General features: G+C 40.4%; 1 pseudogene; it reads left to right on the top strand.

Moving 5' to 3' along the window:
* Window positions 1-795: 795 nt before the first annotated feature.
* On the top strand, window positions 796-5,721 carry LOC140930004 (uncharacterized; annotated as a pseudogene).
* The last annotated feature ends 16,926 nt before the right edge of the window (window positions 5,722-22,647 follow it).

A 22,647-nucleotide genomic window follows, 5' to 3' on the forward strand; every position in this document is an offset into this window, starting at 1 on the left:
ATACTTTGAAGGACTTTGGTCCAGAAAATCGGAATGAGCACTGCCTTTGAGGAAACATCTCATGCTTTGTGGTAATGTCTAATAAGCATATGCAATAAGCTATGCAAACGCCAAGCTGCTACAATAAAGAAATACCAATTTCATGCAAGAATTATGGTCCCTTTGACACCACCAACAGGGCGACACTAGTATGTAGTGTTAGCACTGGGGGAACGCAACACTCAGCCAATATCATTCTATGCAAGTCTCCTTAAAAAAGCCACAGTGGATGAGGCAGGCCGGAATAGTTTGCCTGTCATGAAAACGGGGTTTGCTGAGAAACAGAGCAAATTGAACATTGGCAGTCTTGAGAATAGCGTTCAATGACATAATTTTGATAATGAGTAACGATTAAAATTTAATTCAGGGACTACGAAAATTAGTGCAAAGATAAAACAAACTTAGAGAAAGAAGTGAAACTTGCAATACAATCCCTTGAATTGCATCAGCAATATACACATTTGCCAGCAGACACCTGAACAGTTACAAGACGACCACTAAAAAGAAGCTCGGTACAATTCACTGCAACAGGGAGAAGAAAACAAGGAATATCGAGGGGGATGAGGGAAACACAGCCAGGTAGGCCTCCGAAAGACTTCATCTGAACCCAGAAGGTTTTGTTGGCTTAAACTAGACAAATGAAATGCACCTTTTAAAACAATGCGAAGGACCCAAATTTTGTTGACAACTTTGAATAAAAACCATTAATTTTGCAAACGCTAGCATCCTTAGGAGAGGAAGAAGGCCTCGCAGATCATGGGAGCTAAGACAATTGATCTCATTCAAGATACAGCAGGCAAATTTGTCCATTTCAATGCAAATGTCATGCCTGATTTTGTTCGTGATTTGGTGGGCAGTAAGAAGTGGAAGTCCACATTTGGAAACCGCTGTGAAAGCAAGATAGATCACGAAGACATCTTCCTCGCCAACCTTGCAGCTGAATATAAAAGCTGCGAAGATAAAGAAACTAACAAGGCGATACCACTCCAGATGTCTAAACAGAAACAAAAAGTCTTACACTGGACAAACACTGTGGGACAGTCGCATTTCTTTATCTGGCACTACATCAGATGTATTCAAGTCACGAGTGGATGCTGCCAAAAACTTACTTAGAATAAGAAGTTAACGTGATGAAAAGTGCCGACTTCTTTCTATCGTTGCTATGGACTATTCTTAGTTGACCCTCCGAAAACTATTTAACTGCTTGTCAAAAACTGTTACAGCTGCAAGGGTAATTTTGGAATTTCCAAAATGGTGTAAAGCGAACTTACATTTAGACACACCTCCCTGTAAATTTTAGAATGAACACCATGTTGGCAGGATTGTGCAACTTATGCGATGACTGGCCATTCAAACTTTGACAAACTGTGTGAACCTATCACCAAGGTGTCATCAAAGTGCACTGGCCTTAATGCATCAGCCCTGATCAAAGATGTGAGGAAGTATCTGAGGTTTTTTGAAAACCACTTTCCCCAAACTGGAAGGGAAACACTCACAGTGCCTTGAATTATGCTTGTCTTGATTTACAGAAAAGGTTAGAGGAAAAGTCAAAGGTACATTTTTGACTATTTAGGGCATTTTGCTTTGCACCAAACATCAAGGTGAATGTTACCAGTTTGTACAGAAGAATTTGAGACGTGGAGACTGTGTTAAAGTTATCGACTAAAAAATGAAACTGGAACTGGAAATACGGAGGAGGAGATTCAGGGAGACTGGTATGGCAAAAGGGGGTTATTGCTTCATGGCTGTTATGATGTCACCAGATTAGGTAAACACGAACAAAGCAGTGAGGTTTTAGATGTGTGGTCTGATGACACCAAACAAGATACTTTCTTTACTCAAAGTGCAATGGATATCTGCTTTACCTGGCTGGAAAGGACATTTCCAGGATTCTCCAGGATTTTCTCGGGTATGTAGATGATATATTCCATATTAAATTACTATTTGTAAGCATCGCTAAATTTCTCACTTGTTGTTTGATTTCAGCTAAACCTTTCATTTTTACATATTTCAGTGGGACCAAAGCTTATGACCATCAATTAATATCATAGTATTTTGACCAAAACTTGCAATCTGTCACTTTCTCTTTTGAAAATGTGGTTAGTACAACAAGATGTTTATGGTCCTAAAGTGGTTTTATTAAACGGGGCCCACTATAGTTTATCACATTGACATATTAATATTCGTAATAGTCAGTTATAGGCACGATGCAATAACAAAGGGTAACAAACATAAAATAACGAGTCACTGGTGCTAGTAGACATGTGTATGATAATTTATTCAAAAATTGTTTCTGGATGTATTTTAAAGTTGATTTAGTTGGGTTTTGATTCTTTGTGAGGAAATTAAAGCATTAAGTTATGTAAAGTAAGAGTATTGCTGTGCATAGTGTGTGGGGTAAGAGATAAACCTGTTTATCAGGATTAAATACATGTGACGGAAGTTCAGCGCCAGGCTCATGTACATATGCAAGCTGTTCCCACGTGAGTCATTATGCGATTCTACCAAACTGATGCATTGAACACGATTGTAAGCTTTTCTTGTCTGTGCAAATAATTATGGCAAGCTTTAATTTTGACATGTGATGTACGGCTACTAAACTTACAGAAACGAGTGTGGATATCCTCAAGAAAGAGGATCTCGATACCAAGAAAGTCCTACAACTCCTCACTCCGATGAATTTAGAGAACTTGGGGCTGAGCATAGGGCAGAAATGGGTTCTCGAAGCTGCACTGAAAAAGTTGCAGAAGGATGTAAACAAAAAACCCTCGCCGGGAGATGCCACTGGTTTGAGCGATCCAGTCACTACAAAGTCACTAGCAAGCCATGGAGGTTTGGAAGAAATTCTGAAGAAAATTTGAAGTGCAGGCTCGCTGCACGAATCTCTTCTGGCCCAGGATCGACCGACTTTTCCTCGACAAAACCACCAGCATTAAACACTTCAACTCTTCCCCGACTAGATAAGGATCCGCATGTGTTCCTTGGCCTGCAGCAAAAAGGAACGAGCACTAAACAAGGTGAGAAACCTCTGTTAATACCAGATTTTGTAAACCAGGGAACTTATGACAATTGCAAAGAAGAGCAAGAAACTGGAAATAATTCTAATGGGGCAAAAATTGTAATTTGCTCAGCGAGGGGAAAACCAAAATTAGAACATGTCACCCTTTCTATGTGGGTCGCCCGAAACTCGCAAATTATGCACGAGCTCCTTTGAACAGGAAAATTGTCAGCAACCACTACCGCCATCACCAATTCGAATCCCATACACTCGCCTCGGCTTTGGCGTATGATAACAAGTATCGTAAATTACAGTGCGAATATGGCTTTCGATGGGGGAGCAACTTGCAGCACCTTAATACCAGATTTCTGATTAAACACCGTCCTTTGCAGACCCCAGCTGCAACCTCACCCAACCCACAGAGATTTCCCCCACGCCTTAACCGCCAACCACAAACCTCACCCACAACTCCAATTTGCTACCGATAATTTAATTCGTTAACCAGATGCCTTTGGCCAAACTGCCGATTTCAACACGTTTGCTTGGTGCCAAATTGCTACCAGGGTCATCCACGGTGTGAGCATCCAACTGCGCCCCAGCGTGACTTCTAATAGACTCACAAGCCATGATAACATCTCCACTTAACTGACAGGCCTGGATAGACAACCTCGAAACCCATCGTGACAGGGACTCTATTATTAACGGAATCACAAATGGCTTTGAAATAATTCCCAGCGATAGCGTTTTGAAAATAGCAGAAACAAACAACTACAAATCGGCAACCACAAGCGATGTACAAGACCAAGTAGAAAACCAAATCCACATGGAAATTAGCAAAGGCAATTACATAGTAACTAACACCTATGAAGCTGACTATCGTTAGTGCCCTTGGAGCTATCCCAAAACCAGACACTGAAAGTAAGAGTATTGCTGTGCATAGTTTGTGGGAATGTAGTACAACCAAAATAACTTGTCAAAAACTGTGGGATTTTTGTAGGCTTTGTGTGGGGGTTTGTTTGGAGTTTTACTTGACATCCTAAGAAATTTTAATTTTTTTTTTTATTTCTGCCTTCATTCTCAGATCTTAGTCACTTGTCCATGTGACTACTGAACACACTCAGAGAGTTAATAGCATGAAACTGTAGTCATATGGAAATTCTCAAGACATGACAAAAAATAGTGGTTTGATTTAAATAATTTTTTGTCGAATGCACTTGTCAAATACTTCACAAGAAAAAGAAATATACAATAGGGGGTAAGAATATTTTATTCTGTAAGACTATGTATAATCCCACAATTTCAAAAACAGATCCAATGTTTTACACCTGGCACAGAAACCATAATTTCTATGAGGCAAAAAGACGACATCACTGTAATCTTTTGTATTTCTGTGGTTTTTTCATACATTTTAGTGAAAATGTTATAATGATGTAAGATGCTCTTCTTTCCTCAGACAATGGCCCTCATTACCGCAACACAGCAGTTCTGACATATCTCAATGAGCTAAATAGTGTCTTAACATAAACCTTCTGGAATACAACAACTTTGAGGCTGGTGAGGGAAAGACAGCTCTGGATACACACATTGTTACATATCACACAAGATTGTGAGATATGTTCGTGTGTGCAATGACCTGGAGACAAGACAGGAGCTTGGGCAACTTGTTCAGGTAAACGACACTTCTAAGAATTCTATGATGTCACATGCAGTTTACAATAGACACTTTTCCCATTTGTTCATAATGCATATAGATAGCATTGATGTGTATTTTGGTTCCTTTTTGTTTCTGTTTAGGGAAAAACTGATAGCCACAGTGTACTTGTATGTAGTAAAGGCTGAATACTTCACCCTTAAACTGCCATTGTGACTAGCAAATACTTTTTGGGGCAATATAACTACCTTGTCAAGAAAACAGGTCAAAAGAATGAGTTAAATGATTGCTAAAGATAAATAAAATGAAGTTTCCTCTGTCTGGTAAGGGATGGGGGTTGAACTTAACAAAATTCTTTTTCCCTTGTTCTTATTTAGAATATTTCTATTGTAAGCACTGTTTTCTGTTCTTTATTTCTTTCAATTAGAGCATGAAAAATATATCCTGTTTCAAGTTAAGCATCGACAGAACCAAAGCTCCAAAAAAAAGGGTACATTCAAGGACATTTACTTGTTTCCCGTATTTCCAGTAGAGGGTCATTTTACTTCACTGGCTGGTGTTGGAAAGGAAGTAAAGACGACAAAGGCACAGCTGCAAAAGATTTCTTCACGAGATACCCCAATGGCTGGTTCAACAGGCTCTTTGATTTCCTCAGAGTTACCACCAGAAGGGGAAGGGAAGTTGCACAGTCATCCAGATCAAAGTGAAACCTACAGTATCTTTTCATAACCCATGTACCAGAGCCCCCGCAGACCCAATTCTTCATTCAAAACGGAGGGACTGATAGCAGAATGCATCCATCAAGTGGATCTCCACTAAAGAAAGCATCTCGAAAGAGAGCGTTTTTCTCTTTAGAAGAGAAGGAAATAATGATATCCTTCTAAAATCGGCAGGCCTCAGCTGGCATCAGGGCAGAACCAAAAGAAGTCATAGCGTTCACGCAAGCAACAGGTGTGAAGCCTCTTAAAGAGTCACGATAAAAAGCTGGTGGAGCACATACCATCAAAAAAGGAAACAACTATTGACTGCTAAAGCAGATTATTTACGGGGGCTACATGCACGGCATTTACCTCTGGCTCTACTGTTCCTGTTCAGCAAACCACTCGCAACTCTACTGTTCCTGTTCAGTAAATCCCTGCCCAAGCCACTGGCATTACTGTTCCTAATCAGCAAACCACTCCTACTCAAGCCACTGGCTCTACTGTTCCTTCTCAGCACACCACTCCTGCTCAGGCACCTGGCTCTACTGTTCCTAATAAGCAAACCACTCCTGCTCTGGTACCTGGCTCTACTGTTTCTGTTCACCCAAGTAGCTTTCTCACAGGGAATGTTGTTGCTTGCAACTCAGACCTTTTGCAGTGGACGTTCTCTGCTAATTTCTCTCAGTCAATATCTAGAGGGAGATCTGGGAGTAATGCCTCTGCCTTCATAGCTTGTACTTTGGCCCCTTATACCATCATAGAAAATTAACACTACCAGTGCACAGCAGCCTTTCAATGGAGTGTTCCTAAATCACATAAAATTGAAATGAGAACTGCAGGTGATGCTTCACAAAGTGTAAGATCTCAAGAGCTACTGAATTCTCGGGGGATCAACAGACCAACGGACTTGCCTTTCTTTTGGAAGACTGACAACCAATGGCCAATCAACCAAGACACCTTTGATCTTCAGCAAAATAGTCCCTAACCTGCTGCTGCTTCCCTTGAAGATCGTTTTTTGTTTTCCTGTTTAGTCGTCACCAGCCACAGTAAAATACCACCAATCTTGTCTCCCAATGGTTATGAACATTTGTTAGCATCAATAACAATTTTGGAACTTGCGTTGCATGTCTGCGTAAACACACGCAACTTCGTAAAATTTGTTAAGGCAGAGACAGAAATAGCGAATGACTCGATTTTCTCACCACCGGAGTTTAAGAAGGAAAAATAAAAATGGTGACAGTAAGCCAACCAAAGTTCACACAGAAACTTAGATCGAAGAACAAAGCATTGAAAGAGCTAGTGGAACGTCTCTTGCAACTGCTGGCTTACCCACGGAATCGAAAATTGCCAGTGAGAAATCTTACCACCCTAGTCATCTTTGCAAAGGCCACCACACACTTGCTAAGTGCAGTAATTTCTTGAAGCAATCAGTAGAACAGCACAGTGATATTCGTGAAAAGGGACTTTGTTACGGCTGATTTTAAAAGGGTCACATATTGAGGGTTGTCTTGAACACGTGACTTGTGAAGAATGCGTTAGGTGCAATCACACTCTCCTCCTTGGAGAAAAACCCAAACTCAGCAACCTACAATCTGACCCAAAAGAATAATCGGATGTACACCAGCCAAAGAGAAAGAAGCCTCAAAAGCAAACAGAATGAAAGTTGGCCAGCTCCCAAATCATCAAACTCGAACATGGTCAGTAACACACAGAGCTCAGGCTTGCGCAACACAAGCTTAATAACTGTCAGATAGTTGCGGTCAATCTGTTTCACAACATATTTTAATAGAGATATCGTACAGAGAAAAACACGGCAAACCAATCATCTCCGTCTTCCTCCATCAAATTAGAATGTACGAAAAAAGCTTTTTATTATCATGGATGTGAAGTTTTTAACCGTAATTTGTAGTTTTTATTAATAGTTTGTAATAATTTTTATCCTTTTGAAAAATAGTTTTCTATTAGCTTAGTTAGGTCTAGTTTTAAGTACAGTCTAACCTCTCCTTACGGACACCTCTATAATACGGACACCTCTCTATTACGGACAGTTCGTTTGGTCCTAGAAATGCCAAGTATCATACATTCCCTTCCTCTATAATACGGACACCTCTGTAAAGCGGACATTTGCTTCTGTCCCTTCGTTGTCCGTATTAAAGAGGTTTGACTGTATTTTAAACATATTTTTATATTTCTTTTTTATCTAGGCCGCTAAGGATATCAGTTTTTGTAACTGCAGGAGTTACCCTAGCTAAATAAAAGTATCTTCCTCTTCACCAATCCTGTGTACGCACTCTTGAAGGATGCAAGCGACATAACCTTCACTACAACCGAAATGCAAGAGAAACTCGCATAGAGGGTGTTCAAACCAGTCTGAAGCTCAGTATCACGCTTGGTCGTCAAGTTTTAGAGGCAGCGAATCGATAGTCTAGTTGCAAAAAGACTTGACGGACAAGCCCAAGTTGAGCTACCAAAAGCATACGCTGGGGTAAGTATTCCACCTAGAAGACACCAAATCCTAACATTGTAGAATGGGGTTAAGTGGCCGCACCTTCAGAAAATACGAGATGATGGCCTATCACGGCACCCGTTGCAACAACAGACAGCCCTTGAGAAGACCACACTCAGAATTCTACCAAAAAAAATAAACAATTTTTACTTACAGTTATTCCTTTTTGTAAAGTTGTTCGCACAGGAAGTTTTTGTGTAACCAAAAACGTAAATTTTAAAGGAGCTATAATTAATCACATTCAGAACAAAGGCTATTCTGAAGTTTTCTGACACTTGACAAAATTTTGGTTTTTTAATTGAAAAATAACATCGTTCACACTACAGAGCTTCCTGCTCGTAGATGTTTTTGCAAAACAAAACAGCAGTTGGCAAAGTAAAAACAGGGCCTTATCTTATCCTATTCAAATGGAGTGTTTACAATATGTACCAGTCAATTCCAAAACTGCCCATTCCCCCGGGCAAACCAAAGCACAACGCTTCATCGAAAGGTGATCTTATTGAACCTACAAAAGCAGTACAAGGAAAGAAAGGTGGGACCCACAAGAACCCATGACGACAGAGGAGGCAAGTTTTTGCCCATTTAACAGAATGGAGTTTCTGTACGTTTTTCTGGAGAGGGCTTCAAAGGCCCAAAGATTTTAATCAATAATCAACCAGCATAAATGTATCTCAATAATATAAACACTTTGCAATGAAAGGCTGTATATAAATTGCATACTCCAAAATCAGGTTGGATTGCTATTGACAAATACACAATAGACTTAAGTGTTGACAATGACATTATAACATCTATTGATGTCATTGTGTATTATCTGAGACACATCATCACCTTGATTGCACGTTTCAGAGAACTGTTAAACCGGAAACGTAGACTTCAACGGGAAATTATTCAACCGCTGATGTGCTCATAGCTCACAGATTTGAAACTTGTTGCCCGTGTGGAAGTTGAGTGGTCTTTGGAGATTTGTTATCAATGCGAATGTCTGTGAAGAAAACATGCTGGAAGTGTAGATGGATTCGATTTTACCATTGAACGAGTCAAACTATGGAACTTGGAAGATCCAGTGTCAAATGGAGTAGATCAAGGACAGGCTGTGCAGCATTGTTAGTCTGATGGATGCTGAGGCTCATGCCAACAAATACAGAAAATTTGTTGCTCATCGGGGCAGCTCTTGTGATTATTGTGCAATCGATGAGGATGGTATTCTGCATATAAGTAGTCGTCTCAAGAATGCAGATCTCTCTGATCAGGTGAAATATCCCAAAATTCTGCCGAGAGGAAGTCACGTGACCAAACTAGTCATCAAGCTCCCAGGACTCATTCTCAAACCAGACCTCCCAGAAGATCGACTGGAAAGTGCCCCACCCTTTTACCTATTGTGCAGCTGACTATTTTGGTCCACTCATCGTGAAGGAAAAACATGGGGAGAGATCAAGGGCTGTGTAGTCATATTTATGAGTACGGCTTCAAGAGCAATTCATCTAGAGATCGCCAATTCGCTTGATGCTGATTCGTTTCTGAACGCATTCAGACAATTCACCATCCGACGTAGACCAGTTCGTCAACTACAAAGTGATCAAGGAGCCAACTTCGCGACAGGCTGATGAGAGCTTATGGAAACCTTGAACGAAATGGACCATAAACAAATCAAGCCAAGCCCCTTGCCCTTTAAAAGAACAATGCGACTGGATCATCTTTAAGATAATGTGACATGGGCGACGTGTGGCAGTGCCAGATACAAACGGTACAGAAAATGCTCTCATCCTTTTTACAAAACAACGCTGAGCAACTTGATGATGAATCAATCGGGATGTCGTGTGAGGCTGAGGCAATAGTGAACAGTCGCCTCTCACTGTCAATCAGCTCACTGATCCAGATTTACCAGAACCAATGACCCCAAGTCACCTTCTAATGATGAAGTCCTACCTTCACCGACTGGAAAGTTCAAGCCAGCCAATAAGTACGCTTCCAAGTGTTGCAGACACAGTCAACATCCCACCAATAGGGTCCTTTCGATATGCTTGGAACTAGGTACTTGCATGTAAAGGACACTTAGAGGACCACTAAGAAAATTGAAAAATACAAATGCATTCACCGTCTTCACTGTAAGTTGAAATGCTCTCACTTTTGCAAAAGCCATGGTAAATTTTGTTCGGTGGCAAACTCCTTGAACAGTTCAAGGAAACGTCCAGATCTTTCCTTTTTCTGTTTTCCTTTGGAAGAGCATTTTAGAAGGCTACGGAAAAAATTCTGCAGACACAGTGATCCCGAATTCAAAAAATAAAAAAACCAGCGGATTTGCAAGTATATTTTTCCACATACTTGCCCGGGTGATGAATTTTAAAAAATTCTAATATGGCTCCCTGACAAGAGGTGAGTGAAAACGGTCCTTTTTACCTTGCTGTGATGGAAAATCCCAAAACAAACATTTGCTACAAAGAGCAAAATCTTGGCATTAAAGGCATCAACTATATAAGTCCTTGATAGCCATCAGGAGAAGTTTGAAAAAACTGCCAAGAGGCAGTATGAGAAAAGATATGCAGAGGAATCAGATCACAACAAAAAAAGAACTACTGGTAAATCTGACTCAAAAAAATCCTTTAGAAAATAACACACCAATACCACATAATACTGTATAACTCAATTTGTTTCAAATAAGATACTGTTTGATGGCCTAGTTTCACACTATAAATGCAGAAATTTTTTAACCCTTTCCCTACGAAGACCCACTTTAGTGGGTCCAAAATACACCCATAAGTGAATGCGGTCGTGTTGAGAAATAAAGCCCTATAGGGGGGTAAACCAATTGCTTACAGAAACAATAATGATTTACCCTTCGATCGAAGCGATTTGAGCAGTTTGTTAGTAGTAAGTTGAAAGCGTTTTTTCGAAATTTTTCGACCGTTGCTTTTTAAAAATGGCGTCTGCTTCCTGTTCTCATGATTTAGAAGGTGAGGAGTTGGATTTTTTAACGTCAGACGAAGAAGAAACCGAATTTGAAGGCTTCGATGTGGATGAAATGCCGCTTTCGTTCTTTGCACGTGGAGACCGAGAACGAGAATCTGACAGCGAGGAAGATGCCAGTTTATTTGTCCACGATGAAAGTGACGGAGAAGATAGTGAGGGCGAATCATCTGACGAGGAAGAACTAGTTTGGAGTGAAAATCTGACTCTTCAGCCCGATATTCCCTTTGATGAGCGATGTGGTCCAGTCAGAAATTTACCGGCCGACAAGAAGGCAATCGACTTCTTCGAGTTGTTTTTCACTGAACGTTTATATCGCTTGATTGTCCGCGAAACTAATAGATATGCTCGGCAGGAACAACAGCGTTTGGGCAAGGACCTTCGTTGGAGGGAGCTGACAATCGACGAGTTCCGCACATGGCTTGGCTTGTATTTTGCAATGGGACTCGCGCAAAAACCGTCGATCTCTGCTTACTGGGAGAGAAATAAAATAACCTCGACTCCTGGCTTTGGACAAACCATGCCTAGGGAACGGTTTGGAAGCATTTTACGCTTTTTACATTTTGTTGACAATAACTCTGCCCCGCCACCGGAGGAGGACCGCGACCGATTATTCAAGATAAGACCCGTTATTGAGGAACTGCGTCGTCAGTTTCAGCTAAATTATATCCTCTCCAGAGAGATTTCAATTGATGAAACGATGGTTAAATTTAAAGGAAGAAAGTTCTTCAGACAATTTCTACCGAGCAAACCCATCCGATTTGGTTTCAAACTGTTTACCCTGGCAGAATCCAAATCTGGATACATCTGGAACTTTGAAATTTATACTGGCCGCAAAGGGGAAGCAGAGGAGAATAAAACAAAGAAGGTTGTTGTTCGCCTCATGAGCCCACTTGAGGATAAAGGCTACCGACTGTTTACTGACAATTTTTACTCCAGCCCTGATCTCTTTTTTACTTTGAGGGAACATGGTATTCAAGCTTGTGGAACTGTCAGACCAAACCGGAAGGACCTGCCAAAGGAAATCATGGACCATAAGCTCCCTCTTGTCAAAAATTTACCTAGAGGTGGTTCCCTGTTTAGGAAAAAGGGAGAACTTATTGCAGCTACGTGGAAAGACAAAAAGCCTGTGCATCTCATCTCAACTGTTCCTGTGGGAAATGCTATGGACACAGCGAAAAGGAAAGTCAAAGAAAATGGCGCTTGGGTGGAAAAGGAGTTCCAGTGCCCAGCTGCAATAAAGCTGTACAATGAGTTCATGGGGGGAGTAGACCTGGCAGATCAACGCATTGCAACTTACAAGAAGCATTTGAAGACATCTACTTGGTATTTGGCTTTATTTTATCACTGCCTTGAGCAAAGTTGTCTGAATGCATTCATTGTGGAGCAGGCTACCCCCGCCCATGTCAGGCCAAAGCGTACCCAACTTCAATTTCGTGAAGATCTCATGACACAATTGATTGGGGGACGGTCATATGTGAAGAAGGCAGGCAGGCCCTCAACACCTGTGGCTGCTGAAGCCAGGTTTGACCAAAGTCAATTTCATCATCTGGTGAAAACCGAAAGCAAAAGAGCCTGTGTTGTACATGTTCAGGAAGTCCGCACAGTGTATCAGTGCGCTGTCTGTGAGCGAGCTATGTGTGTGGAACCTTGTTTCCTGCATTATCACACCCTTCAGTCGTTCAAATTCAATGATCCCACAAAAACAAGATCAAAGAGTGGAACCAAAAGATCAAGACAACATGTTGAATGAATGTACATTTTTTATTACAAGATTTTCTGAGCTGCCATCTGGTTTCCATGGCAACCAACTGGAAGAGAAAACTGTAGATGTAAAATAATCATTAGTAGTTTTAAAGCAGTATAAGACTTGTTTTTTGTTCTTTTCTGCTAAATTTACAGAGTAAAAGTGCTGTTTTTGAATTTGTAAGGTATTTTATTATTGCGCAATATTTTTGAAATTTTTGCTGCAATTGTGGATGGAAATACCGAGTGGTCTCAGTCAAAGAACCATTTCTGTGAAAATATTTTCAAGTTGTAATCTGTGAACAATGTTTTAGATATAAATATGTTGTGTTTTGAGCACTTTAGAAAAATCTGTAGAGCTTTTACCTAAGCTGGTGTAATTTTTGATAAAAAATATAACTGTTTAATATGATTGACAGGTGTCATAGTCTCCATGGTAAAATACAGATACTGCAAATTACCCATCTTTGGAAAGCGCAACTTTCCAGGATCACAAAAACATCAATTTAAGACTGTCTTGATGTTAACCAAGATCATGAATGCTTGCTTGTTTGTATCCATGACGATCTTAATCTAATTTTCCTCATATAATTCGGTAGGGAAAGGGTTAATATTTAAAGTCAAACTTCAGAATCAAATATTTTTAAATGTTTTGTTCGGTATATCATCTATTTCAAAGATCTGTTTTCATGTACTGTATGTTCAATTTTCTTATGTCAGCAGACCGACAAGAAGTATAAAAACAATGATATAAGGCCAATGTTTAATACAGAAAAAATATATTTTTCAACACCAACAATTTGTTGAAAGTTTAGCAGAGCTTTTGGAACCCATCCAGATCCCTTTATGGTGTTTTGGGGTTGCAACATTCATTTTATGAGTTTCAAATGAACTAACCCCATTAGCAACCTCTAACTACTCTGCAAACTGTTCACTGCTGAGTGCTGTTTGTACAAACTGTATCACTACTCAACCAAAAGCACAAGGCTAATGCCACCTAACACCGCAGCATCAGCATCCTTTGCTCAACACAACTGTTAAATGCCACCAAGCTTAATGAAAAAAATGGACCCTAGGTATGGTCTCAATGATAAAGCCTTTTCTGCCATTCCTGTACATTTAAGGCCAATACTTTCAGAAATGGAGACTGCCTGCTAAAGCCAACCTATCCACCATAGTCATATGCAATTTCACTGAACTCTTACAAGTTATCAATTTTATTGCAAGAATACAGAACACACCATTGAAGATGATGCAATCACCTTCTTATGAGAGACCATAGACCGGATAGCAACAAATGCAAATGAAGCAATTCAAGAAGGCAGTGCCTCTAAAATCCAAGACCCTAGGAATTATCCCTCGGCTAGCCACTGCCCTACACATCTTCAATCACACAATGGTTGAACTACTTGCTGGGGTCCAGTCCACACCACCTGACTCATATAAGCAAGTGAATGTTGACATAAGTGCCAGCCTTGGTTAAGCATCTTGAAAGTCAGGAGGGCATCTCATGTCAGGTAAAAAACTGAAGTTTATTTTAAGGCAACTCAATCCACTAATAATTTGCATCCATCAAATGCTTTCTCTATTAAGTACCATGTTTATTACTCCATTCTTTCATATTAACCCATACAATTTGCATCCCAAATTAATAGAGCAAAGTTCACTTCACTGACTAGTGGTTTGTGTTAAACTTATCATTGACCACCCTCAAACCTGGTGCTATATGCTCAAAAAAAAAAAAGAAAATAATGACTTAAATACCTCAACCAAAAATTATTTAATGTAATTATCTCTCTATAGTGCCTGCCCTGCTCATCATAACAAGATTTGTACTTCGCCAATAAGCGACAAGAATGCTATGACTGTAGGTTGCAAATTCAAAGGTGGCAAATGCACTACCTCTTTTATTTCTTCCCCTGAATTCTCTATTTGGTCTCCTTTTGTTCTTTAAGGAAGTCTCAAATACTATTTGTGCTAAAACCATTGAGAAGCCCACGAGAACAGCAGTCAAGGAAAGCATCCTTTGGTCACCTGGAACTGTGGGGACCTACGGAGCCTTTAACCATGGAAAAAGATGATTCACATCAATCCCTGGGCAGAATACGAGCACATCACAAAATCTTTGCAGGCAAATGATTTGAAAAGAATCATAGAATTCTGTGTACCCACAGCAACCAGCAAGTTTTAAGTACAAACCCAATCCCTATCCGGCCACATGTAAACAGTTTACATCAACAAACCCCAACTTGTCTTCGCACTGCACAAAGCATAAGCATCACTTCATTGAACCAGACAGTGAATACAAAGCAGAGATGTTTTCTCATAGCATTCTAGCATTCCTTAAATAATTTAAATGATAATTGTGAACTTTTATAGTTTTTGCACATAAACACAATTGTGTTAAAGGAGCAGACAATAACATCAGTCTCGGGCCAAAGATACAGCGGGTAATTATCTACTTAGTGAAACTCTGTCAAAAAGATGGTTCATTTTTGTTAAACTAGAACAGCAGAAAAAGGTAGGAGGATGATCTAAAGATAACCATAAGAGAAAGATGCTTAAAAAAGAAATCTGAGAGTAAAACTGGAAAGAAAAGTGCAAGATCTTTCACAAGTGTACCTGGAGAGAGAGAGGAGGAACTTCTGGGTCCCCAAGTAGTGCAAGTAGTTACACTGATATTGTATAAAGTGCCAAGACACATGACAAGTGAAACAGCTACTGTTGTTACTCCTGTTTCTTTGACAACACACCTGGGTCCCACATGGCTGAAAATGAATTGGGGGATGGAAACATCATAGATGCATGACTGACCCTGAGTCCAACCACTTAGCTTGATCATTCTACTGCAAAGATCATGTCCACTTTTATAGTTGAGTAAGTCGCCACTGTTATGTCACTGAGTACTAATTTTCACAGATTCATCAATGTTATATGCTTATAAAGTCAGACCCAAATGTTTATCAGGGTTGTGACAAACATTCTTTCCAAAGCCAGGCAAGCAGTGGTACTGTGTATTAGACAGGGCTTCTGATATTCTGCGATGTTGCGATTTTGCATAATTGACCTCAAATCGCAACTTTTCGCATAGTTCGTCAAAAATCGCATAATTCAGGCAAAATTGCAAAATTCGAGGAAAGAACAAGGAAGTATTTGCTTCTTACTTCAGTTCTACGACAATTTAAGCGTTGTTTTAAGGTGATTTACTTCTCAAAAGATGTTAGAAATCACCAAAATCGTCCACAAGCGTTCAATGGATCAAACAGGCGTTCTATGCATAGTTTTGCATGTCGGGGACCTGGTACTAGTTCTCAATAGAAGCGATTGCTTATTGGCAAAGAATAGACAATCGTTTATGTTAATGGACCATTCACGATTGTTGATATATTCTCTGGAGATGTTATTTAATCCCGCGCTGTTTTCAACGTAAGTGTCGGCACAAAAACAGTTCGATCGTCGCTTGCAAGATGTAGCTTCTTTCGTTTAGCGCGAGACAAAATAGCCCATAGACAAATTTGTTGTGAAAACACCGAGTGCTTCTTTGAAACCGAAAACATGATCGCATCTCCCTGTAAATATTACTGCGAATGACAGGGCAAGAAATTATCCGGAAGGTACATTTGATGCGGACGATGGCCAGTTGTTTTGCTCTTTGTGCAACGTGGTGGTTGATCACCTTCGAAAGTTTGTGGTGGACAAGCACCTGGAAGCGGCTTCACACAAGCGGAACGCAGAAAGAAAGGACAGTGGGAAGCAGCAAACTCTCAAAACAGTGATGAACTGCAAAATAGTGGCTCAACTAGAGAAAGTCCATATTAGTCACGAGTGGATCAAAGTGTGTACCGCAGCAAACATTCCTCTTCACAAGTCGGATAACCCCCTGATGAGAGAATTTCTGCAATCGCGTGTTGTTAATGGTGGAGCCATTCCCAAATGTTCGCAACTATAGGACCGTGTCAATTAGTGGTCAGTCTATATTTGGAGGTCTTTGATTTGAAGTGGACCAATCATTCTTTTATCCAACCCAGCTGTGACTTCAAACATTAAATTTCATTCTTCAACAAGTATTATTCGTCCCCATTATGAAGATTGTGGAAGGAATGGAGATCATCCTCTGAAATATATCATTTCTTGATCTTCTTCCCTTATTGCTATCTCATCAGTTATCTCAAATGGTCACTTAAGTCATTTCTTCAATGTTACGGAAGCTACATTATATTTTACCTACCAACACAAACCCACTGAGGCGAGTCTTTTGGGGTTCTCCTTGGGTACTTCATGTTATTAATGTGCTGCGCACATTCGTCGGCCCCCTGGCATGTGGCATCACATTTGGCAAAGGGACACCTGAATGGATTAGCAAAGCTGTAAAGGCCTTCGTGTTCAGTGGGGGGTGTCCACCTACACCTTGGGTCCAGGTGGACAGTGTCCTCATGAATGGGCGGTTGCCATGTGCTGCAGACGGCCACAATGTCCATACGACGTGTTGTTTTCTAAATGGAGATCACACAGTCACATTATAAAAATGATAATTGCATCAAATTGCTATCTTAAGTGTATCTGTCTCACTTAGTGTTCTCTGACTTGTTTGTATTTCCTATCTTGATAAATAATTGGGGATGCATAATTTGTGCAGATTTTGAGTAAAATGTGTACACCTACATTATTGCATGTCAGAGTGCAAACACACCAATGAGCCTAGCACATCAATATTTTCTTGCTGCCTGTCTTACAGTTCCCTTGCCCCGGCTTGTTATTCAATGTTATTTTCACATGATTGTTGTAACGTAAGATATATTCTCTGGTGCAATTTCTTAGTTTCAGTTCTCAGACAATGGAGTCAAAGGTACACAAGACAGATTTCCAAGCAGTACAAGTTGATTGGATCACAGACAGACTAAATCAGGCGGAGTAAAAAGGTATGAAAAATCCTGTTTATGATTTGCCCTTGCAAGGTGCTTACATTTACCTCTTTCGGTGGAGCAGGTGGCTCTTTCTTTCTGGCGTCGTGCAGTGCTTCATTTTTCCGCCAGCACAAAACTTTGGAGGCAGATGCCTTTAGATGGTTGATGGTGGGTTGTGCCTTGTTTTCCTCTGCCAAAGAAATTTCAGACATCAGTGCATCAATGAGGACATTATCACATTGGTGATGAAGGGATTGTGTCCTTTGAACTCTGGCAAGCAGTCAGCAGGGTCCGAAATTAACTTTTTAATATGGGCGCCAACTGGTGAGAAAGTATAAATTTTTGGTCGCCAGGGGGCAAATTATGGTCGCCAAAAATTCCCCTTGGCGGCTTGGAAACGTTCAACTCGTATTGATCGTAGCTGTTGTGGGGGTATATTTACAGGAAGATTCGTTTCACTTTTAAATTAAAAAAATATCCGCAGGACGAAAAGTAAGACACCTGTTGGCAAATAGCTTCGAGGTTTCAGTTCTTAATCATTTTCTCCAAACGTGAAAGTCTACAATGACAACCAGCTTTACGAGGTCGCCAGCTGGCGACCAACTATGAAATTCTGGTCGCCAGAACTGAATTTTTGGTCGCATTGGCGACCAGGAAGGTGCAATTTCCGACCCTGAGTCAGTAATAATTGTAAAAAGGTTTTCACGGGACTTCCACAAAATTCAAACTAAGAACTATCTATTCTTTTGAGTTGCTACTTCCATGAGGAGGTACAAATGTACCCAACAACCTTTATTCGCATACTGTTGGCCACTGTCCAAGCTGCTATGAATGTGGGTTAAAACGATTAATGAATTTTTTGACATTTTGCTCTCTGGTCATTCCTTGTGTTTCAATGGAATTTAATCTTCATGAGTCGCTCAAGGGATAAATTCACGCCAAAGTTTAAAAACTCAAGAGTGGATGTTTCTGTTGGTTCCCAGCTGCCAGATGAGTGTCATTCAAAGGCACACAAACATGGCATCTCCGTACAAAGCTGTCAAATTTGAGCAAAATGTTCTCTGAATATCTTGCCTATGAATTACCGCACAGACCTGATTCTTGGCAAGGCATTTTGTACAGCCAGCTCCTTTCATTTCCCAGACTCTGCACTTTTTGCATCAACTGCTTTGCATTTTTATTTTCAAAGGTGTGATGGTGAAAACACAGCAAACTTGTCACCTTATTTGGAACAGAAGTGATATTCTCTGCCCCCTGTAAATAAATTGGTTTTGGCGAGTTGGCATCACTTGGAGAGGAGGAGCACAACTTGTTCATGCAACATGGATGTTGCGCCCAGCCATCTGAACTTAAGGTGATGAGAATTGTAGATGCGTTTTCCGGATTAATGACAAAGTCACTGACGGAGATTGGCAATTCTTAGCTCACCTTGTGCCTTCTCAGTGGCTCGTAATTGTCGAGGAATACCCGAAATTCCTCAGGATACTCCTCCTCGGCATCGGCCTGAGTTTTCAGGTTCCTGAGGGGAGCTTCCAACCTAAAATTGAATGCTGTCGGGATGTTTCTGAGGAATTGCACCCTCTCCTCAGGGGTTCGTAATCCTTTAAAGGGAAAAGGAATGTTATTACTTACACTGATGAAGAACAGTTTTTCCTCAAAATAATATTGCAATAAGAAAAGGCACATGTACTTCTTGCTGGTAAGTGATTCATTTCCTGATGACATCAAGGGCACATCTGCATTTGTGTATGCATGATCTAAATTTAATGGGCATCCAAATAAATTGTCAATGAATTACATTTCCAACCTTATTACAATCTGCAATTTGAAATGGTATTGCTCCAACCAACAGGACATGTGTTAGGAAATTTGGGGTCATAGCACCATTAAAGGAACCCTGACAAAAAATTCATATCGTTTTTGACTAATGCTGTTCTAACCAGATGTTTAGTGTGTTGTCCCTAGAAAGCTATGCTCTCAACATGGAATACATAGTTAATCACAGTCCCTACAACGTGCAAAGAAAGTAGTGTCCGATAGCCCGGGGCTAGTGGATTTTGCTATCGGGCTAGTGAATTCTGTTTTTAACTTGCCCGACGGGCAAGTGATCTTTTACGAATTCGAATAACAGAAGAACTGTGAGATCACTTCTGCTTCAAAAAGCTTTTGGGGCTAGTTGAAATGACGCTTGGGCCAGTAAATGTTAGCTTCAGCTTGCCCGAATGGCAAGCTGTAAAAATGATTTTCTTTGCACCCTGCCCTATCTTTCTCTTATTCTCGTGTGCAACTTCGATCAATACCTACCAGGAGTCAGTAGACCAGCACTGTCCGAGTACTGCTCTATTATCTTTTTAACATAGATATGCACTACACCTGACTGGACAGACCAGCCCCCCAGGTGACGAAGCATGTCCACCTGATTGTCAGAGAAATGACCGCAATTCTCCATGGCGGCCGTGAGCACAAATCTTGTGGCCAAGCCCTAAAAGAGGAACAAGAGTATGATTGCAAATTCAATCTAGGAAACCATGTGTGCCCAAATAAGGTGTGTGACTAACTTGTGCTTTACATTGTAATTATAGTGAAATAAATATTAAAATGCTTGATACATATGTGAACACTAATTATGAAGAGGTTTTGCATAGTGAAAGCAATCATACATTCAATCTTTGACATGAATAGATAACCTTCATACTGGATATTTTTTTCGAAATCCTCCAGCCTAAATGTATTAATGGCTTTTCCTTATGTCAGCTACCAATGCTGACATCATCCAACTCTCAGCTGCACATGGACAAGATGAATTCAACACCTACATAATGCCAGAGAAAGAGATCACACCTGGAGCATCACAAGTCACCAACCTTGCAGTGGTAAAAGACTGTGCCTAAGAGGAAAGCCAGTGCATTCCAAAAGTGCGAAAGAAGGCCTCAAGAGTTTTGTGGAGTGGTTAAAGGCAAAAGAGGTGCCAGTAGTGCTGTTTGCTCACAATGCAAAATCATTTCATTGCAAGTATGTATTAAATTCTCTCCAGCAATGTGCAGCACAAAATTGAATCCCTCTTGTTTTCCTTCGCGCCTTTCCTACGTCACGGCCATAAGTAGATTCCAGTCCTGCTCCGTCATATCGCCCAACAGCGTGACTTTAGAATTCGACGACAATTCAATCGCAATTTACGCCCTTAAATCGTCGGTGACCCCTACTTTTCTTTCCAGAAACGCATTGTATTTACAATTATCTCTACATTGTCCAAAAATGAACAAATAATCAATGTGCAAAGGTAAAAGAAATTCACGCTTTCCATCCGCGAGACATCGCATCCTACAATCATGCGGCTGCAAGGCGCATGAAATGTGGTCGCTAAATGCGAACTTGTTATTTGAGGAACCTCACCAGTTGACTAAATTCGCTTAATAAGTCTACTTAAACCACATTTGGCCGAGAACATTTCCCTTCAAAGATCTAATTTCAATATTTTTGGACTTACAGCCACTGTGACCTTCTTCGCTAAAGAAGACCGATTTACTCAGAGTTAGGTGTTCTTCCGGGCATGTTCTCTCCAAAACGAAATCGCTGCTTCACTATACATGTTCCTTAAACAGTGCATCACAATGAACACACGAATTCCCTTGTACTGTATTTTCTTAAACGCGTGTTGTTCACAGGCTGTGCCTGTTTGCAGAAAATGACCACGAATTTAACCAAGTGACACATTCAAACATTGATAAATACCCGCTGATATTTGATATTTCCATATTTTTGAAATCTCCAGGTTTGAGGTCCCACTCTCCAGGTTTTTCTGGACTTTTTTTCAAAACCTCCAGATTTCCATGTGATGGGGATTGGAAGGTCTGAGGAATACATTTGGAGGCCACACTTCTGTTTAAAGTTCTCTGGTCGCTTGCTCTCAATTTTCCATACATTTGTCTGCAATCCTTTTCTTGAGTAGCTGTAGTTGAAAATTCATATTTTTTCAAAATAGCAGTTTTTTACAAAAATTATTGGACGTTAGATTCTCATACAAACACTAGAGAGGCTTAGATTCTGAGACCACGGCGACTACAAGTACGATACTGAGTATTGCTCACGCGTGAACCAGCGCCATTTTGGCGGGAAAACGTGATAGCCGTCGTTTTTCTACTTCGAGTTTTTTCGAGAATGCCGTAGCGTCGGCAACTATCAAATGTAAGAAGTTTTATTATTTTGCTATCGGGAGAGAGCTTAACCTCCTTATAAATAACCATACTAGCTTTTTCGGTGAAAAAAAGTAAAATGAAGCTTTCCATGGTGTCTTTTTTTTTTAAACATGCGCAAAAACTTTAGTTAAACCTCGTACTTATTCGTTCCCGTCCTCAAATCTAAACCTCTGTACTGAGTTTTTGACCCGGTTGCCTACCCATCCTGATCCAGTTGACTTCGGTGAGCGAACATTTGAATAGAATATGCTTTGAAGTAGATTTGTCACGTTTCAAAACTAATAGCAAATGATAGCAAGAAAGAAATATTCTAATACTAAATGGCGAACAAAGAATAACAGTTGACCAAAACGAAATTTCGCGCCCTGACAATTCGGCGCGCTAACGAACATCCATGCCGTGTATTGTTCATTTAACTTAGAACAGCTGGTTTAAAACCAACGCATGTAAGAAATTCTTTTCTAGGCTACACGCAAACCTGAACGCGCTGCTTCACTATACATGTTTCTTAAACAGTACATCCCAATGAAAACACGAATTTCCTTGAACTGTATTTTCTTGAACGCGTTGAGTTCACTTCAAGCAGCTGTCAGACCCGGACCCACGAGCTGTGTCTGTTCGTAGAAAATGACCACGAATTTAACCAACTAACACACTAAAACATTGATAAATACCTGCTGATATTTGAAAATTCCAAAGTTCGCCTCTAGAAGAGTTGTTTTTCCAAGTACAGCATCCACAAACATGCAACAGCAACCATTTGCACCATACACATCGATGAACGCTGTGATGTGATCTGTGTGTTTCCCGTGGCGTGATCTTCCTTCCCAGACACACTTGCAGGAGAAAACCGGAAATTCTGGTTGTAAATCGCAGTTCCGCTTCCGTTTCGTAAACATTTCTTTCTGTGACGGCTAAGATCCAACTTTTCTCTCGAGT

The sequence above is a fragment of the Porites lutea genome, chromosome 3, assembly GCF_958299795.1.
Source record: "Porites lutea chromosome 3, jaPorLute2.1, whole genome shotgun sequence".
In the NCBI taxonomy this organism is placed as follows: domain Eukaryota; kingdom Metazoa; phylum Cnidaria; class Anthozoa; order Scleractinia; family Poritidae; genus Porites; species Porites lutea.